The sequence below is a fragment of the Vombatus ursinus genome, unplaced genomic scaffold, assembly GCF_900497805.2.
Source record: "Vombatus ursinus unplaced genomic scaffold, bare-nosed wombat genome assembly UNPS02000749.1, whole genome shotgun sequence".
NCBI lineage: Eukaryota > Metazoa > Chordata > Mammalia > Diprotodontia > Vombatidae > Vombatus > Vombatus ursinus.
The window spans coordinates 12,885,370-12,907,418 of NW_020940527.1; the positions used below are offsets into that span (position 1 = coordinate 12,885,370).

A 22,049-nucleotide genomic window follows, 5' to 3' on the forward strand; every position below is an offset into this window, starting at 1 on the left:
TATATTTGCACAAAGTCATCAGCCTTACTCTCTCTTCAGGTCATCAAAATCTAGTGGCAAGACAAAAGTCTAGACAACCCGCAATGGCCTGGGATGCAGTGGATGACCTTGATATCTTGGATGTCTGACTAAGCTCTCAGTGCTCCACAGTGCCCTCTTCGCCTGCCTTCATGACTATTGGAACAAATTGTTCCCATCTGCCCATTCCACCAGAAGGAAGTCTTCACATGCTTGGGGTAGACAAAACTCTAACTCGCTGATGGGTTTGAGGTCTATCAGTTACTCTCAACCTGTCTTGGCCCATCTGCCAAGATGACATTTTTTACCAGGCTGTAGCCACTACAAATGCTACAGTTTCTTGGAGCTTCAGGTGAGAGTTGGATGGCAGGTGGGCATCACCAAAGGTGGATAAGCAGCCCTGAAAATGAGCTGGAAGGCCCTCACGCTAGAAGTGCTCATCCTCCTGAGCACCCCATACATCCCAACATAGGGATGATAACAATTCTATGAATTTCAATGGATTGTTGTAAGGAAAGCACTTTGTAAACTGTTAAACAGTACTATACAAAAATGATCCAATATTCTTGTTATTGCCAAGGGCTGAGCAGCTGGCGTTTCTGTCCTAGTCTTACCATTTTTGACTGGAGTGCCCTCGTGTTCCAGCGGCAACAGACTAATTATACCTTGGTTCCTAAGGCAGAGGGCTCTCATTAGGATGCATGGCATTAAGGCTTTCTAGTTCTTGGTATTATTCAGTCCTGGCTCCAGGCAAATACCCTGTGACAAGTGCCTCAGCTCCATTCCCAGTAGATCAATCCGAGAACAATGACCCTGTCCAGCCCAGCTGAGGCCCTCACCCACAAAAGCCTAGGAAGAAGTCTTTGGTATCAGAGTCAAGGATTCCCTGACCAGGGAAGGAGAAGCTATTGCTCTAAAGGATCTGAGCCCCTCTGGGTGAACTCATTTCCTTTAAGGTCAAATTTCCATTCCACACCCCAAGAAAAGAAGTAAGACTGCACGGAGCTGTTCCTAGGCAAATTGGAGAACAGACAGATGGGCAGTCGACTGACCAGGTCAGGAGCAAGTAAGTCTTGAGGTTGGGAGGCAAAAGCTGCTCCAAGATTGGAGGTGGTAGCTAGTATCTCTTTCAGAAGAGCAAGTTGTATTGAGATCAAGTTGCTAACATTTGTAGAGATACTTGCTCTTCTGAAAGAGATACTAGCTACCACCTCCAATCTTAGACCAGCTTTTGCCTCCCAACCTCAAGACTTACTTGCTCCTGACCTGGTCAGTCGACTGCACATCTGTCTGTTCTCCAATTTGCCTAGGAACAGCTCCATGCAGTCTTTCCACCCTTCTGAACTTCCCTGCCTTATTTCCCACTTGTGTCTTGGCCTGGATTCTAAACTGGCACTCGTACCACCCCAGCTCAGCCTTCTGATTTGGAGCTCAACCTTTGGCCAGTCAGTTGCCTAGCCAAGCTCTAAATGGACAGCCTTGATATATCTGCACCAGGCCTGACTGCCAACCCCCTCCCTGCACATGATATCTACCAACCTAGACTTTTCTATCTTCCACCCTAGTGGAAGAAATCCACAAGACATGACTTGTTAATTCAGGGGCTATCTGGATGCCCCTTCGTACTGTTGACTAAAAGTGAATTTAAAGTACACTAAAACCTCCAGATCTTTTCCAAATAAACTACATTCAATCCCTATCTTATATCTGTGAAGTTTTTTTAATCCTAAATATATGACTTTGTTGTTGTTGTCCACTCATTTTTCAGTCGTCTGACTCTTTGTGACCCCATTTGGGGTTTTCTTGGCAAAGATATTGGAGTGGTTTGCCATTTCCTTCTCCAGCTCATTTTACAGATGAGGAAACTGAGGCAAATAAGGTCAAATGACTTGCCCAGTGTCATATAGGTAGTGAGTGCCTAAGGCCACATTTGAACTCAGAAAGAGGACTTTTCCTTACTGCAGGCCTGGGATTTTTCCCACTGCCCCAATGTATGATTTTACTTTGTTCCAATTAAATTTTGTTTTATTATATTTTAGCCTAATTTCTTGTCTGTCAAGATCTTTGCAGATTTTGATTATGTTATTCAGAGTGGTAGCTATCCCTCCAAGTTTTGTGTCACTTATAACAGTGCCATAGAGAAGTTTAAGATAAAGATCATATTTATGCTTGGTTCAGCCCATATTGTAAACTATATCACACAGTAGTGTGATGGTGAAGTGTAAAATGTAGACATACTTAGGCTTGATGTAGGCTGTGGCAAAAACAGCATCACACAGCAGTATGATGAGGAAGTCTAAAGTGTAGACCATCCTTGTGACTGACCAAGGCATAGTGGGAATGTAGGTCATAGGAGTTAAGTGATGGAGGGTGGGAATAGATATTTATCTATGGGTATGCTGAAATCTCCAAATATGAAGATAGGGATATGGGGTTGAAAGAAATACTGTGTGCCAGTTACTGAACTGCTTGAAAAAGCAGAGTGAGTGCGAATCTGGTAGGGAGCAGATGGCATGAGTAAAAGTCCACGCAAGGCATATTCGAGAAGTGTTGATGAGTAGACCATTTTGGCTGCAATGGACAGTCCACAGAGGAGAGTGGCAGAGAAAGTTGGCAAGTGATTGGGCCTGACTCTAAAGGACTGATGAGAAGCCCATTATTATCTCCTATCTGGCATTGATCACTACTTCTTTCATCTAAATCTTCACTCTACAGTGGAAGTGTAAATAAAGTCTTTAAAGACAGGGACATATCCTCAGAAACCAGCTTCACTTCCCTGGATTTAAAGAGACTCCAAAGTACTATTTAGAATCCTGCTACTTACAGATAAAAAGAGATAGCTGAAAGATAATTCTTGCTGAAACTATTTCTTCTAAGCCTGGGATGAGAAGAGTAAGGAAATGGACCTTCCTCCCTTCTTTATAGAGGTAGGAGACTAGGTAGGGAATATTGCCTATGCTCTCAAAGATGGCTATATCCATAATCTTGCCATTTTCCACAAATGTAGTACCTTTATGTTCAAGAAATCAGAAATCCCCTTGTCTGACCATAATCTGTTGCCTCTCTCTCTGTCTCTCTGTCTCTGTCTCTCTGTCTCTGTCTCTCTGTCTGTCTCTCTGTGTCTCTCTGTCTCTCTGTGTCTCTCTGTGTCTCTGTCTCTCTCTCTCTCTCTCTCTTTCTCTCTCTCTCCCCTTTCCCTTACGAAATCCTACTCTTCATCCACACCATGTTCTCTAATCCCTTTTCTTTACCCCTCAATTCTCTCCCATGCAATCTCCCCTGGACTATCCACTCTCTCCTTTTCTCTCTATCTTGACTCCTTGGTGAATCAGTTCAACTCTACACTGTCCTTTTCTCTTGAAAACCTATCATTGATTATGCCTAACCTAGTCTCAGCCTTGAATCACTCCCACCATTCATCACCTTCACTCCTACACATGTGCTGCTAAACAAAGGTGGAGAAAATCACACAAGTGTTCTGACTGGGTCTACTACAAATTGATACTACATAACCTCAACTGGGCCCTCATTGCTACTAGGCAATACAAGATGCCTCCTTTGTCAACTTACTCTCCCATTCTCCATAGCAGTTCTTTCAAACTTTTTTGTTCCTCCTCAAACCTCCCACGGCTCTCCCTCCCCTGACTCTCTCAGGTGAGAATTTTACCTCATATTTAAAAAAAATTGGAGTCATTCTCTATGAACTCCCTCTTCCCCATCTCCTATCACTCAGGTGCTTCTGTCACTTTCTCCCCTTCACCCTTCTTTCACATGATGAAGTGGCCTTACTTCTTACCAAGGCTAACCCCTCTAAATGTTCAAGTGATCTCATTCCATCTCATCTACTCCAATAGATTACTGTTTCCTTAATCCCCACAATTTCACTTATTTTCTCTCTCTCCCTTTCTATTGATTCCTTCCCCACTGCCTACAAACATTTCTATCTGTCCCTTAAAAAACCCTCACTTGATCCTTTTTGCCCTTTGTAGCCAAATGCCTCAAAAAGGCCATCTACAATAGGTGCCTCTACTTTCTCTCCTCTCACTCTCTTCTTAATCCTTTACAATCTGGCTTCTGACCTTATCATTCCACCAAAACCACTCCTCCAAAGTTACTAACAACCTTTTCTCAATCCATGTGCTCCGTTGCATGGAGGTCAAGGAGCATTGACACTATTAATCACCCTCTCTTCCTTAACACTCCTTTCTCTTTAAGTTTTCATGACACTACTTTCTCCTAGTTCTCCTCCACTCTATCTGACATGACTTCCTGGTCTCCTTCACTAGGTCCTCCTCCAGACCACACCCTCTAACCATAGGTATCCCTCAGCAGTTCTGTGCTGGGTTCTCTTCTCTTCTCCCTCTATATTATTTCACTTGGTGATCTTATCAGCTCCCATGGATTTAATTACCATCTCCATGCTGATGATTCTCAAATCTACCTATTCTGCACCAATATCTTTGCTGACCTCCAATCTCACATCTCTAACTGCCTTTCAGACATCTGGAATAGGATGTCCAGGAGACATCTTAAACTGAATAAGTCCAATACAATGCATCATCTTTTCCCCAAACTCCTCCCCCCTCACCCTTCCCTATTATACTATACTATTATACTATAGAGGTTAACACGATCTTCCCAGTTTGTCAGACTAACAATCCAAGGGTCATCCAGGATTCATTCTCTCTCTCTCTCTCTCTCTCTCTGTCTCTCATATATACCCCCTTCTCTCCTCTGACACTGCAACCACTCTGATGCAAGCCCTCAACACCTCACATATTGATTATTGCAATAGCCTGGTGCTGAGTCTGCCTGCCTCAAGTCTCTCTCCACTCCAAACTATTCCCCATTCAGCCATTTAGGAAAACTGATTTTCCTAAAGTTCAGATCTGATCATGTCACCTTCCTATTCAATAAACTCCAGTGGCTCCCTATTGCCTGCAGTAGCAAATACAAAATGCCCTGTTTGGCATTCAAAGCCCTTAATAACCTAGCCCTTCTCCTACTTTTCCAGTCTTCTTACACCATACTCCCCCAACATGTACTTTTTGATCTAGTGACACTGGCCTAGTGGCTTTTCTGGGAACAAAACACTCCACTCCCTGACTAAACATTTTCTCTATGTTTCCTCATGCCTGGGACATTCTTCCTCCTCTGTTCAACTTCCCCAGCTTCTCTTAAGTGCAATCTAAAATCCTATCTTCTTACAGGAAGCCTTCCCCAATCCCTCTTAATTCCAGTGCTTTCCCTCTGCTAATTATTTTCTATTTATCCTGTATATAGCTTGCTTTGTATCTGTTTGTTGTAGTCTTCCCCATTAGATTGTAAGCTCCTTGAGAGTAAAGACTGTCCTTTGCCTCTTTTTATATTCCCAGCACTTAGCACAGTGCCTGGAACATAGTAGGACCTTAATAAATGTTTATTGCTTGATTACACATGTAAATATAGTCAGGGTTAATATATTGGTTGATTTTGATTGATTACTTTATTCCTCTAAAAATCTTTTAATACAAGGAATGTCTCATTGGGTGGGAAGGGAAGAGGAATATGTTTACAAATGAAGATACAAAGGTATTAATAAGAAAATTTTTGAAAGAAATATTTTTCCTAGTATGTTCTCAGTCAATAATGACTTTCCTCCTCAGACCTTGCTTGTTATTTCAGGGTGGGTGGGGATTGAGTCTAGATATATGATTTCATTGGTATGAGGAACTCCCAGTGAGAAAATTCTCTTTACCAATCAGCAATCTGTGTACAACTTACAGTCTTAGACAGTTACGTAAATACTAAGAGTTTGTTCATTGCCCATGTGTGTATTACTTGAACATAGCAAAAATTGGACTTGAAACCAGGTCTCCCTAACTCTAAGGCTGGTCATCTATTCACTGCACCAGGTTGTTGCTAATAGCATTTTTTTTTATGCCTCTCTTATACATCTATTATGACATTTTCTGCTTTACAGTCACTAGGTTTAGCCCTCCACTAGATTGTAAGCTCCACAGGGAAGCTGGGTCACATCTTAACTAAAGTTTGTATATTTCCCCTCCCACCTAAGCTAGTTCTTTGTATACAGTAGGAGCTTAATACATGTTTGTTGAATGAATGCATGAATCAAACATCCTGCAATGCTGGACACACAGTAAGCACCCAATAAATGCTGTGGAATTGATTGAAGCCACTTTTCTATTCGCAGCAAAAGATAAAACCTGAGCCTCTATCTCAACCACCTATCCTTCTTCTCCTCCTCTTGATTTCATATGGGAAAAACAAAAATACCCAGGGACTGAAAGAGATAGTACTGTGAGAGGCTTGGAAATCTTTCTGTTAAAGGGACAGGTACCTCCTTCCTGCATCTCCAAGCATCAACTGCCAAATGCCGCTTTCATCTCTACTGTTTGCTTCCATTAGTCTCATATAGTAGAACAAAGCAAAACCCGTCAAAGCATAAACTCAATTACTCCATTTGCACTGAACTAAAATCTGCTGATCCATTTTCTAGTCACTGAATTTACAAGGCAATAAAGAGATGCATGCTGATGAGCTCTGGCAAAAGATGGAGGTGTTGCAGCCTAGGACTTACATATGCAGGTGCCGGTTAACCAACCAGTAATCTTTGCAACTGTTTTTATTGTATCAAATGTTAAAATAAAAATCCTGTCTTCTTCTCTTGCTCCCATCTTTATTTTTTTAAAGCTCAGATTCCATCTAGCAGTACATTTTAAGCTGTTTATGCTTCCAATCAAACAAAGTGCATCAAATTGGATTCCATTTAAATATTTAATTTGATTGATCATGTGCATATAAATCCCAGGGAAAGAAGTTTCTTTGGTAAGGGGGCAGTTAAGAATGATAAAAAGCCCTGGCTTCCTCTGAGAGTGTCTGACTGGTTTAGCCATCAGGGATGTAATTTTTTTTTCAAGTCAAGTCAAGAAACATTTATTAAGCAAATACTGTATGCCAGGCACAATGCTAAGTCCTGGGGATATAAATAGAAGCAAAAAGAGAAAGACCTTGCCTTCAAAGGGTTTGCATTCCAACGAGGGAAGACAATACATAGAAGGGATTGAAAATAGGTGGAAGGAGGGAAGGTAACCTCGTGTGAACATGACAGAGAAGTCTGAAGAAACAGGAGCGTAGGAGGAAGAGAAGGGAGGGAGGGAGCGTCATTTGGGCGCTAATTTTTAAAAAGGCAGGTTTGGGGAGGAGTTTAACATTTAGTGAAGGAGGCTACAGGAGCAGAAACATGTTCCAGGATGAGAAAAGCTGCATCTTGCAGGGTGAGAAAGTTTTTTGTTTAACATATTGCAAAGAGCCAAGAAGACCTGGGTTCAAATTCTGCCTTTGGAAAATTAGTAACTGTTTGACTCTGAATAAATTAGTTTCCTCAACTTTAAAAAAGCAATGACAATAGCATCTAATTAACAGGGTCATGAGAATCAAATAGGTGATGTGTTTAAGTATGTAAAGACCTTTGAAAACTTTAAAAGTGACATATATAAATATGTCATTGTCATCATCATTATCATTATTAAGAAGCTAGCCAGTTATTATCACTTTTTTTCTACTACTAACCATAGCCTTAACTTTAGCTTCATTCGTGGGATCATTGCATTTGACCCTTTAAGTGACCTGAAGTTATCCAATTCACCCCCCTTGTTTTTTTTTTATTTTAAGAGATGAAGAAACTGAGTCCCAAAGGAGTTAAGCTGAACTTGCGTATAATCGTGCATTTATTAATCGGCAGAAACAGGGATCCAAACCCAAATCTTCTGCCTTCAAATCCAGGACTCTTTCTGCTGTGCCACATTGCCTCTCATTCCAAGTCGTCTGCTTCCCAAGCAAAATTTGCTTACTCCCAAGCACGTTGACTGCTCCTTCCTGCTCACCCTGAACACTACAACTTCTCAATCTGGAAAAAGAATTGAGCAATGCTGCAATTTGAACCATACAACCTTAATTCTATCATGTTGTTGAATGGTAAGTCCAAGGTGATAAATGAACAACTATAAAATCTTTCCAGCATGTGACCAAATGAATAGCTAGAGCCCAGTAAATTAAAGTGGCAAGAGAACAACGGTGATGCATTTAGCAATCAGGCTTAATTGAATAATTATTTAATTTACCCTCTTTGTCTTACTAGGGGAAGTCCCAGAGGATGCCCTATGAATTGCCAAGTGAAGGCAGCCCAAGCTTTGTGCGGGAAGCTAAGCAGTGATTCAGGAGCCCTTCTGCTATGCATGATTATGGTTGGAATGTTCTACAAGTCGGGCTTCCTGGAAATATTTCTGCCCACAAGAACTTGAATTCCTGAATTGTCTATCATTCATATCTAGTGTTTGACATTTTCAAGTAATTCCGGAGTCATTGTGTCCTTCCTTCCCACTCCCACTTCCTCTGAGGTATGTAAGTGCAACCATCCCTCTCTGTAATCCTGGACCACCTAAGCCCAGAGTCATGTGGCTGACCAGCAAGTAAGTAATACCCTTCACATACCTAGCCTCCCCCAGTCTCTGGCTGTCTCTGTCTCTCTGCCTCTCTCTGTTTCTCTGTCTCTCTCTGTCTCTGTCTCTGTCTCTCTCTGTCTCTCTGTCTCTCTGTCTCTCTCTCTCTCTCTCACACACACACACACACACACGCACACACACACACACACACACACACACACACACTTTGGGTGAGACTGTACAAATAGCCCAGCAAATGGTTATTAGGATTCAGCAAATCCATAGATTCCAAGAATCATCAATCCAGCCTCCCTTCTCTTGTGGAAGTAACTTACCCAAAGTCACAAAAACTTTGGATTCTGTTGGTTTGTTCTGTCCTCAACCTGTGATCCTACAGTTCCTACTATGCCCTATTTATACTATGTCCCAGCCCTATACTTGGCCCAGTTTTCTTCAAGATGTGACAATTAGATCTTTTCCTTGGAGGCATTATTTGCCTTCTCCATAGGGAAGCAACCAATACTCACAAAACAGATAGCAATATAAGACAGTATATGATATGTATCAATTTTATTAAGCTCCTGCACATTGCTGGGCACTTTGCTAGATGATGATAACCCAATGACCCTATATGCAGTGTCTTCCTTCAAGGAGTTTACATTCTCTAGGGAGGAGACAAACATATAAAAATATAAGTATATACAACTTAATAGGGGGTGGGGAATTAGAACTTGGGAGGAGGGGAAATAAGAAAAGTCTTCATATAATAGATGGCCTTTAAGCTAAGCTTTGAGAGGAAATAGAGATTCTAAGCAGTAATGAGGCGTGAGTACACTTTAGGCATATGGAACAGCCTATCCAATATGTGAAAATAAATGCAACAGGAGATCAGAGAAGGAGGTGAGATTCAGGAGGGCTAGTGAGTATAGGCTTCATAGAGGAAATGGGACTTCAGTTTGGCTTGGAAGGCTGGGCATTATTTTGAGAGAAAGAGGAATACAGTCTAGGAAACAGCATGAATCAAAGTACAGATGTAGACATGCCTAGGATGTGGTAATGGGGGAGTGAGGAGGAGGAATAGGGAGAAGATTAGTGAGTCTGCCTGTTGTTAGGGGAGGCTGGTTGTGGGAGAAAGAATTTACAAGGTGTAATATGATGGCTGAGGTCCATCCTATGGGAAAGAACCTTTCATGTCATTTTAGATACTTAGATTTTATCTTGTAAGCAGAAGAGAAAGATTACCAGATTTTTGAGCAGGGTAGTGTCACTTTGAAAGTTGGCAGCTACTCAAAATGAGGTATGGTGTCATGGATACAATGAGCATCCTGCATCCTGGAAGCTCAGATTTTGTTTTTGCTTCCCCTTTCCCCACCAGTGGGCCTATTTCTCTCACAGGTGCCTCTTTCTAGCTGCCAATACTTTTCTTTGTTTAATGTGGTTCTGTAAACCACTGCTGAGAGTATACCAACCTCTTAGCTAACTTGAGGGGAGGGGAGGAGACAGTAACAGAGGATCTTATAGATTAATCCTAGTCCTCAACCTTAACTCTAGGACCTCTGGTCAATTATCTTCTACAGCCTCAGCCTTGAAATTCTCATAGTTCCTGTTCCATTCCCATGTTGAGCTGGCTTGGGACCATTAACCTTAGGCTTTGGGAATCTATTTCTTCAGGTCTCAAGACACCATACATAAGTCTTGGAACTAGGTAGACTTTCCCCCTAAACATCTCACATTTGGACAATATGGCAGAGTTGAGAGAGCTCTGGATCTGGAGTCAGGGAAGGACTAATCTGAACTTTGATAGTTGACATTTACTTGCTGTGTGGGCATGAGCAAAGTGCTTAAACTCTCCAGGCCTCCATTTTCTCATATGTAAAACAAAGCTTGTTGGGCTAGATGACTTTAAAGGTTGCCTTCATCTCCAAATCTATGAACCCTAATCAACTCATTAGCTGAAGTATGGGAAAGTCTAGCATCACATACTCCTAGAATCACTTTTTCCTTCCTCCCACTCCCCACCCTCTTTGAGGTGTGTGAGTGTAACCATGCTATTCTGTAACCTTGGGCCACCTGGACCCAGAATCATGTGACTGACAAGCAAGTGAGGACCTTCATTTACTTCTACCTCCACCAGGATAGAAGAACCTTGAGTTCAGGGACTGTCTTGCTTATATTTGTATTTCTAACAGATAGTACCTGGAACACAGCAAGTACTTAGTAAATGTTTTTTTTTTCATTTCATTCACAAATATCCAGATTTTCTCATCCCCCGATATTGGAGCAGAGTAATTTCAACACATTAAGTATTAACGTATTGATGATGAAATGATATGGAGAGGTCCTGACCTCCTTTCACAATGTTTTTGAAATTCTCCTCAACTCACAAGGTCATCTGGGAAAGTCAGTGTCTAGGGAAGTTGGCTTTTTTTTCTAGACCAGCAATGGGAAAAGTGCCAAAGATTGGTCTCCTCCTGCTGGGTTTTAAATCCTTTCTTTTTATTTACTTGGCTTTGGTTAAGAGATCCCTGCATGGCTAGTAAGCAGAAGTCTGGCTTTTAGGACATTTTGCTATTAGATTTCTCTCTTCTGCCTGTGGTGGAGTAGGCCTGTGAGTTCCCCATAATGAAAAGCAGAGCACTTCTCTAATGCTAAAAATACCCACCTCGCCTACAAACACTCTGCCTAACTAGGCTCTGAGCAGAAAAGGCATGAAGCAGCTTTGAAAGTTAACACTTTCCTTAGAACTTAAGTGGGATTGAGACCTGTGTTAATGTTGAAGGAGTGGAGAGGAGGCACAGCATCCCATGTGAAAGCCTCACTTTTCCAAGGTTCATCCTAATGCTCTGATGTCTAGCAAGTCATTGGGAAGGTTAAAGGAGGGGGTATTGAAATGACCTCTCTTACTATCTGCACTCCTAGCCGAATGCTTATATTTGTAGCAGACCTAGTATTTCACTAGTGTTGGGAGCTACCTATGAGGAAAGTCCCCTTGCCAATGCAGATCTTCAACTTCTAGCCTTGGAGACTTGCTAAGGGTACGAAGATGTTACACTTAGCCCAGGGTCATGCATCAGAGATATCAGAATCAGGGATGGAATAAAGCCCTTCCTGTCTCTGGTTCTATCCACTACCCATGTCACCAATTTGCCAAATTTAATATCTTAAAATTATGTACCATACAGAGCTACTGAGATGTATCAGGTTCTGAAACTATAACCTTTTTATAGGGAGCCAACCACACTGATTTGGACTTCAGCTCTAATGTAACACATTTGCCCATCATGAATGATGCAAATCATTCCTCCAGGAAGAAGGATAATCCCAGTGCTTCTTGGTTTCCCCAAGTCTGAATTCAAGCATGCAAAATTGGGAAGTAGGCAAGGTTTGTCTTTGGGTTTTTCTTCAATGCTTCTCTTCTCCCCTTTGGGTGTGCCCCCCATCCCATCCCATCCAGGGATCTCTCTTTAAGCCACTCAGTGGCCTCATGCTCTCTCCCCACTCTCCTTATCAAAACTTAGAATCAGCAGAGGATCCAATGTGCTATTAAAATTTAGCAACTGTCTAAACTGTTACCCAGTTTAGAGGATTTAAGTTTATTCTGTTTCTCTCTCAAGGGGACAATTGAAAGCAATGAGTGAAAGTCAGAGAGAGGCATGTTTTGAAACCACATAAGGAAGGATTCTCTAATTAGAGCTGTCTAGCAATAGAATGGAAAAGCCTTGGAAATTAGCAATCACCCTCATCATGGGAACTGTTCAAGCAGAGATTAGTTGACTAGTTGTCTGAGGTGTTACAGAAAGGCTTCGTGCACTATGTAAAAAGTTGTACTAGATGACCTCTAAGGTCCCTTTCAGATTTTGTGCTGCTTAATAAACTTCACTATGTTTATGATCTATTTATACTCAATACCATCAGGAAAATCTTTTTAAAGCATTGGTGCACACTATCATAGACTGCTTTAGGATATCATTGTCGGGACATTATTTGACATATACCATAAATCCTTTCAGTATAAGAGCTAGTCTGTAGATCTCTCTGGACGATTGTAGTTGTAGACCTTGAATGAATCTCAGAGGTCATTTAGTCTAACCGTCTCATTTTGCAGATGAAGAAACTGAAACTCAAAGAGGTCATGTCGGTTACCCAAGTTCATACAAGTCTTAGTTTGAAAACCTGGTATTTGAACCCAGGTCCTTTTGCTCCAAATTTAGCTTCCTTTCTATTGGCCCAGGCTACATATACTGACCTCAAAATCTAGTATATGATAATAACAATAGTTCCTTTTTATGTAACTTTTTACAGTTGACCAATAGGGCAGGTGATGTATTACTGGGTGTCCCAAAAATCTTAGTGCTGTTTTGAGTTGTAATGCCTTAGAACTGCACCAAGACTTTTGGGACCCCCTGTATTTTCCCTACTTTAGAGGTATGGAAATAGAGGTTTTATTATGACTTTCCTAAGATCACACCTAGATTAGTAAGTCTAATACCCTGGAGCAGTATAGTGTGGCAAAAGGAATACTATGTTTGGAGTCAGAGAAGATTCTATCCCTGATGCTTTCTAATTATGTGAACCTGGATAAATCATTTTAAACTATATAAATCGAGGGTAAACACACAAGCAATGCCTACTTCACAGGTTCCAGAGAAATAATGAATGATCAGGTCCTTTGAAAATCTTAAAGAACCTTACAAATATTAGCTATTAATAATAATAGCTAGCATTTACATAGTACTTTAAGGTTTGCAAAGCACTTTATAAATAATATCTCATTGAATCCTCACAAAAACTGCTATTATTATTATTACCATTTTATAGATGAGGAAACTGAGACAGGTGGAGGCTAAGAGATTTTCCCAGGGTCACATGCCTGGTAAGTGTCTGGGGCTGGAGTCAAACTCAGGTTTTTCTGACCCCAGGCCCAGTTTTTCACCTAATGTGCCACCTAGCTGTCTTCTGCCATCACAGAATGATACCAGCTCATAGTAAGTGTATAGCAAATAAGTGCTAAATGATTGAAGATTAGGGCTCTAGGTTATGGTATGAAAATAAACTATCACATCTGAGATAGAAGTGCTATTCCCCCTTCTTTATTCAGCTTACAGTAAGCATTTTTATTTAAGAAGGTGCTGTTCCTGTGAGAATATAACCAGAGTCTAATACAAAGTCAGACTGTCTTATGCTAATGATGATTATAGTAATAATAATAGTTAACATTTATATAGCACTTACTATGTGTTAGGCACTGTGCTAAGTGCTTTAGAATTATTATTGCATTTGATCCTCACAACCCCATGAGGTAGGCACTATTATTACACCCATTTTACAGATGAGGAAACTGAGGCAAATAGAAGGTAAGTGATTTGCCTGTGGTTACACAAATTAAAAGTGTCTGAGGCCAGCTTTGACCTCAGGTCTTCCTAACTCTAGGCTCAGCACTCTATCCACTATACTACCTAGCTACCCAATAGGGAATAGAATAGAGGGTTGGGGTAATGAGATAAGATTGAGCCTTAGTAGGGTGTCAGACTTTGGGGTTGCATAATCTCTGAAGTTTAGGCCCATAAGAAAAGTTTCCAAGAGTCATGTCATACATGGTCATAAAGATCTATTACCTTCAGTGAGGAGATTACCATTAAGCTATCCTATAGCCAACCATTCACATTATGGAGAATGTCTTCCCCTCACAACCAAGACCAAAATCCACTAGGAAAATTCAAGGCTTTATTGTTCGTGGTTCTCCCTCTTTCCTTAGGCTAATGATGAAGATGATGATGGCATTATTATAGTCATTATTATTGTTGGTGTTAATGTTATTATTTATTCATAGGAAATACCATTTGAACTCTAGGGAAAGGAAGCACATACAATTTTCAAACTCTGAAAATCTGGGATGAAATGACCTCTTTTGTGAACAGATCCAGTGATGGATTAAGGTATCTGCCACCTAAGGATAAGATTAAGTTTTGAGGAGCTCATCAAAAGACTAGTCAACAGGAATTGAATTTTTGTGGAATAGTAACACACAAAACTTTGTGGTCCATTAGAAAGAAGAGACAAAACTCACCTGGAATCAATAAAATCACAAGTCTTTTTTGAATTATTGAAGGGGGAGTGAGGGTAGAAAAGAGTGCCAAGGGCCAGGAAACTTTATGATTGTTTTGTGAGTTGGCACCAGGGGGATTTAACTAGCTTTCTTTTCAGAGATTGCCCTTCCATGAATGTTGCTTTGGCTACCTGGATGTCCCACTTTGGCTTAAGGTTCCCAGGGGTGTAAAGGAAGCTGTCAGTTCAGAATGATTACCCCTAGGATTAGGCACATATGTCTTCTTTTTCCCTGTGTGAATTATGTAGCTCATCTAAGAGGGTTACACTAAATCCCAGTGTCAACACAGCATAAATTGTCCATGAATGTTTCTGTAAAGCTGAGTAATGTCATCCTAGCCTACAGACAAAATTGTTTACCATGGGCAAGCATGACATAACTTTAATAAAGTGGAGATGGAACCCAACCAGGTATATAGGTCAGTTTCTTCAAAACAGGCAAATCCTCAGGCTTGCTGTACTTAAGCCAAAGCCCTTCTTCATGGTTATGATGAGTTTTGTTTTTTTTTTCCTTCACTAATTACTGTGGATCCAGGTTTGAAGCAAAGCAAATCCCAGACTGATAGTCCAAAAGAATCTGAAGTTTCATGCTAACAGGAAAAAAGAAAGTGGACATGGCCAGCATTAATGGAAACTTGAGAGGTGAAAATTAGCAGAGTATAAAGAGAAGCCTTGCTTTCAGTCAGTCTTTTTTTTTCCTCCTTTTCTTTTTGGTTCAGATCATTTGGTCTCATTGATATCCATTTGTTTGTGATGTCCATTCCATAAGGAAGTAACCATTTTATTCCATTCTATTTGAGAGGCAGAGCAGTGTTTAATAAATGGAGCATTGGCTGAGAAACCAGAAGATTCAATCTCTAGCCAGGTGACCTTGGGCAATTTAATCAATCAACCACTCAACAAGCATTTATTAAGCTCTTACTATGCCCTAAGCACTGTTCTAAGCAATGAAGATACAAGGAAAACCACAGGTAACAATCTCTGACCTCAAGGAGCTTGCATACTAATGAGGGAGAAAATGCATAAATAAGAGGTACATACATGATAGATAGATACAGAGTAGATGGAACCTTAAAGGGGAAGCTTCAGATGACTGAGTGGATCAGAAAGGCCTTCTTCAGAAGATAACATTTCAGTAGAATCTTGAAAGAAGCCAGGAATGTCAAGAGACAGAGGCAAGGAGAGAGGGCTTTGCAGGCTCAGTGAGAATCCAGTGCAAAAGCACAGGGATAAGAGATGGAGAATTAGGTCATTTGCAAGCAGGAAGTAACTAGGCTGGTATCACTGGACCATAGAGTGTGTGGAAGTGAGTTGTGTGAAGAGAATAGAAAAAGGGTAATTAGATTTGGCAGTTATTAGATCACTGATAGCTTTGGAAAGATTCATTTCAGTTGAACAATAGTTGGAAGCCAGACTTAGTGGTTTAAGAAAAGAGAAAGTAACTTTGGTTGCCCCTCCAAGGAATTTAGTACAAAAGGGAAATACAGGATGATAGTTAGTAGGAATATTAGGATCAGATGAGAGGGTTTTTTTTAAAGGATGGAGGAGACATGAACATTTGTAAGTAGTGTTTGTAGGTATTAGGTAAGGGGCCAAAAGACAGGACGAGATTGAAGATTAGAGAGATAGTGAAGATGACAGTAGAGGCAAGCTACTGGAAAGATGGAAGAGGATGGAATCAAGGGTACATATAGATGGGTTGGACTTGGCAAAGAGAAGAGTCTCTTTTTCATCTGAATCTTGATTAATTTATTTATTTTTAGTTTTCAACATGAACTTCCACAAGATTTTGAGTTCCAAATTTTCTCCCCATCTCTCCCCTCCCCCACCTCAAAATGGCATGCATTCTGAATACCCCTTCCCCCAATCTGCCCTCCCTTCTATCATTCCCCTTCTCTTATCCCCTTCCCCTTCCATTTTCCTGTAGCACAAAACAGATTTCTAAAACTTGAGAAGGAAGAGATGGTGGGCGATAATGTCAGAGGGGTGGGACATTAGAAAAGGAAAAAAAGATTTCTCAGTGAATGCCCTCCATTTTTTTTTTTTCAGCAAAATATGAGGCAAGTTCAGAGGGTGAAAGGAGAAGAATGTTATGAGAGGTTTGAACACAAATGTGGTTTGGACCTCCTGCCATGATGAGTGGGAGGCAGAATCATTGGAAGGAGTTGAAGGATTGCCTTGCTGCTAATAAGGGCTCTAGTTGAGATTAGATAACAAATACATGGTGGACCCAATCAGCATGGTTAGCATATGTGAATAGGAGTGAAGGAGGTGAATAATGAGTAATTCAAGATTGGAGTTCAATCACTGGTTTGAGAAGGGGTCAAGGTGTTCATGAGTAGAGGATAGTACAGAATTGAACAGGTTCACTAAGAAGTCAATGAATGCCTGGGAAAGTATTGAGGCGTGGGGAGATTGAAGGTCCTAGTGAAGATGGAGATTAAAGTTAGAAGTCAAAAGCTATTAGAAAATATGGAATGATTAAAGATTGTGATTAGACAAAGGAATTTCAGAGTTTATAAACCTGGAAGTAGAACATTTTGGGGGTGATATCAAAAGTATGGCCATCTTAGTATGTAGCTGAGGCAGAGTAGAAGACAAAGGGATTGAGTAAATTGAAAAATGGAGAAGTTAAGAGCATTTGAAAGAACATTAATACATATTTTGGTGTCTCTTAGTATGAGGACAGGAGTTGAGGTGGAGAGAAAGACTAAGTGAGGAAGGAGGAAAAAAGATCTGGGAATCAATAGATAACCCCAGTTTCTTTATCTGCATAATAGGAGTACTAAAATGTGGCAAGCTTACCTGTGCCCAGAGGGCATTTGTGAAAATCAAATAAAATAGAGTACTTTGATAGTTATAAAACAACATAGGCACATGATTCCTCTGAGATACAATGGTCCCTTTGGGCAAGTATGTTAACATTTTTTAATGGTAGAGTGGTCATGAACTCTTGACAGAAAATAGGAAAAACTCAGTTTCCCTATTGATCTTCTGAGATGAATATATGCAGATGGGTTAGGCTCAAAAGGTGGTCTGTGGCCTAGTTTACTGGCCCTAATGAGTTTTTGAGAAGCAATGTGGCATAATGAGAAAAGAACTGGATTTGAAGCCAGAAGACATGAGATCCAGGTTTGGTTTTGCTTCATATTAGCTAATTTAGCCTTAGGTAAATCTCCGTACCACTCTGAGCCTTAGTTCCTTCAAATGTAAAATGGATATTATTGAATATTATATTGTTCTCCCCACTTACATGGGCTGTTATGAATAAAGTGCTTTGTGAACCTCAAAGTTCTATATAAATGCAAATAATTATTATGGCACAGTTATTGGCCTATGCTTTCTCAAAAGCATGATGGGTATATAGGAAGTGCCTTGCAAATACCAGCTAACTTTAACAGCGTATTGACTCAGGCTTAATTACCATGCAACAGGTTTAGAACAATCTAATCCTGCCCTTAGATCACGCAAACTGAAAAGATTTTAACAGTCAGCCTAATTTATTTTATTGATGTGCCAATGTAGATTTTATTGGTATAACTGGGAAAGCAAAGGTAGACAGGTCAATTTCTCTTTTGCTTTCTTTATTTGTCTGGGCTGTGGATAAAGTTCTTGAGTGTTCTTGTAGAGACTGTCACTGAAGTCAGAGTCAAGGAAGCTGAGGAGTCTCAAATACTTGTAAGAGAACTCAGAACCAACAGTTCATTACTGAAAGGGGAGCTGGAGGAGGGATGGATGGAATCAGCTGAGCTCTGTACTCTTATTCTGCCAAGACTGCTGGGGAGAAGCCCAGCATTGCCACTGGAGATGAACATTTGAAAAATATGATTAGAAAATTCTTCCCTGGTCTTCTTTGCAATGGCAGCATATGGTACCAGAATGGCAAAAGGGGATGATAGGTATAGGAGTAGTTAGAAAACAAAATTTTTGAAGACCTCCCTGTTACTCACATATCACCAAACTATCCACAAAGTATAAGCAGCTATATAAGGATGCTGACAGTGAACAGGTCTGCTACTGAAAAACGACTCATCTCAATTTTCAACATCCTACCTATAATACCCCATTGTTAGATCTTCTCTTGACACTCCCACAATGCCCTCATCAGCTACCAAGGATGCAGTTATCACCTCATTGTAGATGAGTGCCAACTCTATATATCCAGTCTCGTGTCTCTCATGAGCTTTACACCCACATCTCTGACTGCATGCTAGACATCTCCTCCTAGATTTCTGGTTACCATTTCAAATTGACCATGTCCAAAATCAACCTCATCATTTCCTCCTTTAAACCCAATTCTCTCACCAACTTTCCTATTACTGTTGTCATACCTTCAGTCCTTCTAGTTCACAACTTAGGACCATCCTTGACTCTTTTCCCTCCCCCTACCCCCCAATATCTAATCACTTGTCAATTCCTATTGATTCTACTTCCACACATAATTTTGTTTGTACATGGTTTGTCCTTCCTTCTTGAAGAAGACCATCACATCAGGAAGATGATGCCATGACTTGCAAATGAATTGGATTTAAGTGAGGGAGGACTGTGCAAAGTAACCAGCCTCACTTTCTCCTCCAGAGCCATCTGGGTCCAGTGGCCAGATATGGATCAGGACAACTGGAGATGGCCCAGCACTTCCACACCTCTCATACCCACCCCTCCTCTTCATTTATCCTGCAACCACCCTAGTTCAGGCCCTCATAACTGCTCACCTGAAATATTGCATAATTTGGTCAATATCACTTTTGCTTCCTCTATTTCTCTGGGTTTGGTTAAAGTTCTTGAGTGTTCTTATAGAGACTGTCACTGGCATCAAAGCTGAGAAAAGATTAGAAGTCTTAAATACTTGTAAGAGAACCCAGTTAGAGTCAGCAGCTCATTATTGGAAGGGGAAGTGGGGGAAAGATTTATTAAATCAGCTAATCACTCTCCCTACATCTAGCCTCTCTCTTGTCAACTTTATCCTCCTTATAGCTGCCAAAATGATATTCTCGAAACACGATTCTGGTCTTAGTGCTGACCTATTTAAGAAGCTTCACTGATTCACTGATTCCCTACTCCCTCGAATAGAGGATACCACCTGGGCCTTCAATTTCATTGATGCAACTCATTGTTTTAGAAAATTGCCTCCAGCTCTGAGAGATTAATTGACTAACCCAGGGTCATATATCACATATGCATCAAAGGCAAGACTTGAACTCAGGTCTTCTTTGTTCCAAGGCTAATTCTGTCTCCACTATATCACACTCCCTCTCTACTATCTCTAGAACAAAATAGAAATTTTTCTATTTGACATTTAAAGTCTCTCACAATTTTAATCTGGACAACTTCTTATACATTGTCTTTCATTGTATATTCTGTGTTTCAGACAAAGGGGCCTATTTGTTGCTCCCTGCACATATTTCATCTCCTGTCTCCATACCTAGAGTACTCACCCTTCTCACCTCCACTCTTAACAGTCCTAGCTCTCTTCGAGCCTCACCTTAACCACCACATTTTACAAGAGGCTTTCTCTGATTCCCCCAGGGATCAGCACTCCTTCCCTAAATGTATGTATGTATGTATGGATATAGATATATAGATATACATCTTCATTTTGCACCTTTTCAATTTTCTGTGGGGTTTAATACACATACATTGTAGGCCTTCAAATAGCCCACCAAATTGCCTCAGAATGGAACTAAACTTGGGGTTACTTTTGGGACAATTGTATTTGCTTCTCTGTCATATTGTTCAAATAGAATATAACCTTTTTGAGGGCAGGGCTCATCTTGTTTTTACATCCCTAGTGCCTATGCCAGAATTCCTTTGCACATAGCAGACATTTAACAAATGCTTACAGAAGAGAATTGGATTGACCCCCAAGGTCATACTTGGGGGGCTAGAAGGAGCAACTGAGATCACCTAGTCCAATCAATTCACTTTACAGATGCAGAAACCAAGACCAAGAGAAGACATTTATTCAAGGTCATATGAGTGACCTTGTAAATCCCCGAAGAGCTGGGATTCAAACCAAGGTGCTCTGATGCGAGATTTGTTACTCTTCACTAAGCCATACTCCTCACATGTGAATGCACAGGACTTCTTACAATCCAATTTGTAGAAATAAAATTTAGCATTTTCAAAACTGGTATAAGAAAGGACTGTGCCTTGGCTTTTCTTTGTATGCTAGTTGCCTAGGGGATAATGGTACCTTTTAAAGTGAAAGTAAATACTTCCTTTTCATCCTACAACCCAAGCATGGTAAGACTTGTAGTCTATGGCTAGTGGGTATTACGGAGAGATGCGTCAACCTGGCACATTTAGGAAATAAACATACCCTAGGGTAAAAATGGATCATTTTTATACTTTCTTTCCCTCCCCTTTGAGCCTGCTGAGACCTCCCATGGTCTCTAAGTTATTAAATTAAAACTTCCTTGATCATCCAAAGGTCATGATGCCTAATGTGTGTTAATGTGATGAAAGTGTCAGATACAATTAGTTTCAGTAGTAAAACATGGTTTTATAGCTCTACATGCAATAAATTAGAACATGCCTCTTAAATTTCTAGAGTCAGGGAAATTTCTACACCATTAAGGCTTGATGAGAAAGCTTGTGCCCTCTTGGATACTGGGGAGATAATGGGAAGAAAAGGTAGGAGCAACTTGAAGCTATTCTCATTGTTCCCTAATTGGTGTTAGCAGTGGCTGTCAACTCATCAATTAATATGTAGGGACAAATATTAATCAAGTGCCTCCCATCTGCAAGGCACATAACAAGATTACGAGACCTTCACCTTGCCCTCGAGAAATTTACAGTCAAGTTGGAGAAGTGACAAATACATTTTGCTCCCTGAAGGGCCCCTAAAGTCATTGTTGGTGCCATCTCTTTGTTTTTCCCTTTATGGGGAAATAAAAGGTAGTATATTTTTTTAGAGTTCCTTCAAGTAAAATTATCGCAGCATAGTTTTATGGGAGGCTGAACTTGAGGTTGCCTTTGGGGTGATCCTTTAACATTTTGGTGGTTTCTTATCACTCTTAGAGCATTCTAAATAGTCCCTCCCATAGTCATAAAGTTACCCCCATGGTTTAGATTCCCCAGGAGTCAAACACACTTTGGGGCTGCTGAACAAGCAACACCTTCCCATCAGACTCTCCAAAGGAAACTGAGGCCCAAGCTCATACAGGTAGTAAGTGGCAAAGTTGAAATTTGAACCTGAGTTCTCTTACTTTTTAGCTCTTTTAACTTCATTTTATTATCATAACCATTCTCTGTAATAACACCATGGAAGTGGAAGAATGTGTATTATTATTTTTTTTTCAGATGAGGGATTTGAGATCCAGAGAAGTGAATTGCCTAGTTAGTATTTTCTCTGCTAAATCTCATTACCTTCTGCCGCCCATGTCAATAGTACCCAGTTGCCCCCGACAAGGGGCATTTCTTACCCCAAATGGTGACCATTAGGATGAAAGAGGTGGCTAGACCTTGGGACATGTGAAATTA

The 22,049-nt window shown here is 40.6% G+C and overlaps 1 long non-coding RNA gene across 1 annotated transcript; it reads left to right on the forward strand.

Annotated features, from left to right (window-relative positions):
* Positions 1–7,698: 7,698 nt before the first annotated feature.
* LOC114040856 lies at positions 7,699–20,631 on the forward strand. The gene is made up of 3 exons (XR_003568849.1): positions 7,699–7,995; positions 8,159–8,489; positions 20,497–20,631. It is a non-coding gene; the product is annotated as an uncharacterized LOC114040856 (long non-coding RNA).
* Positions 20,632–22,049: the final 1,418 nt, after the last annotated feature.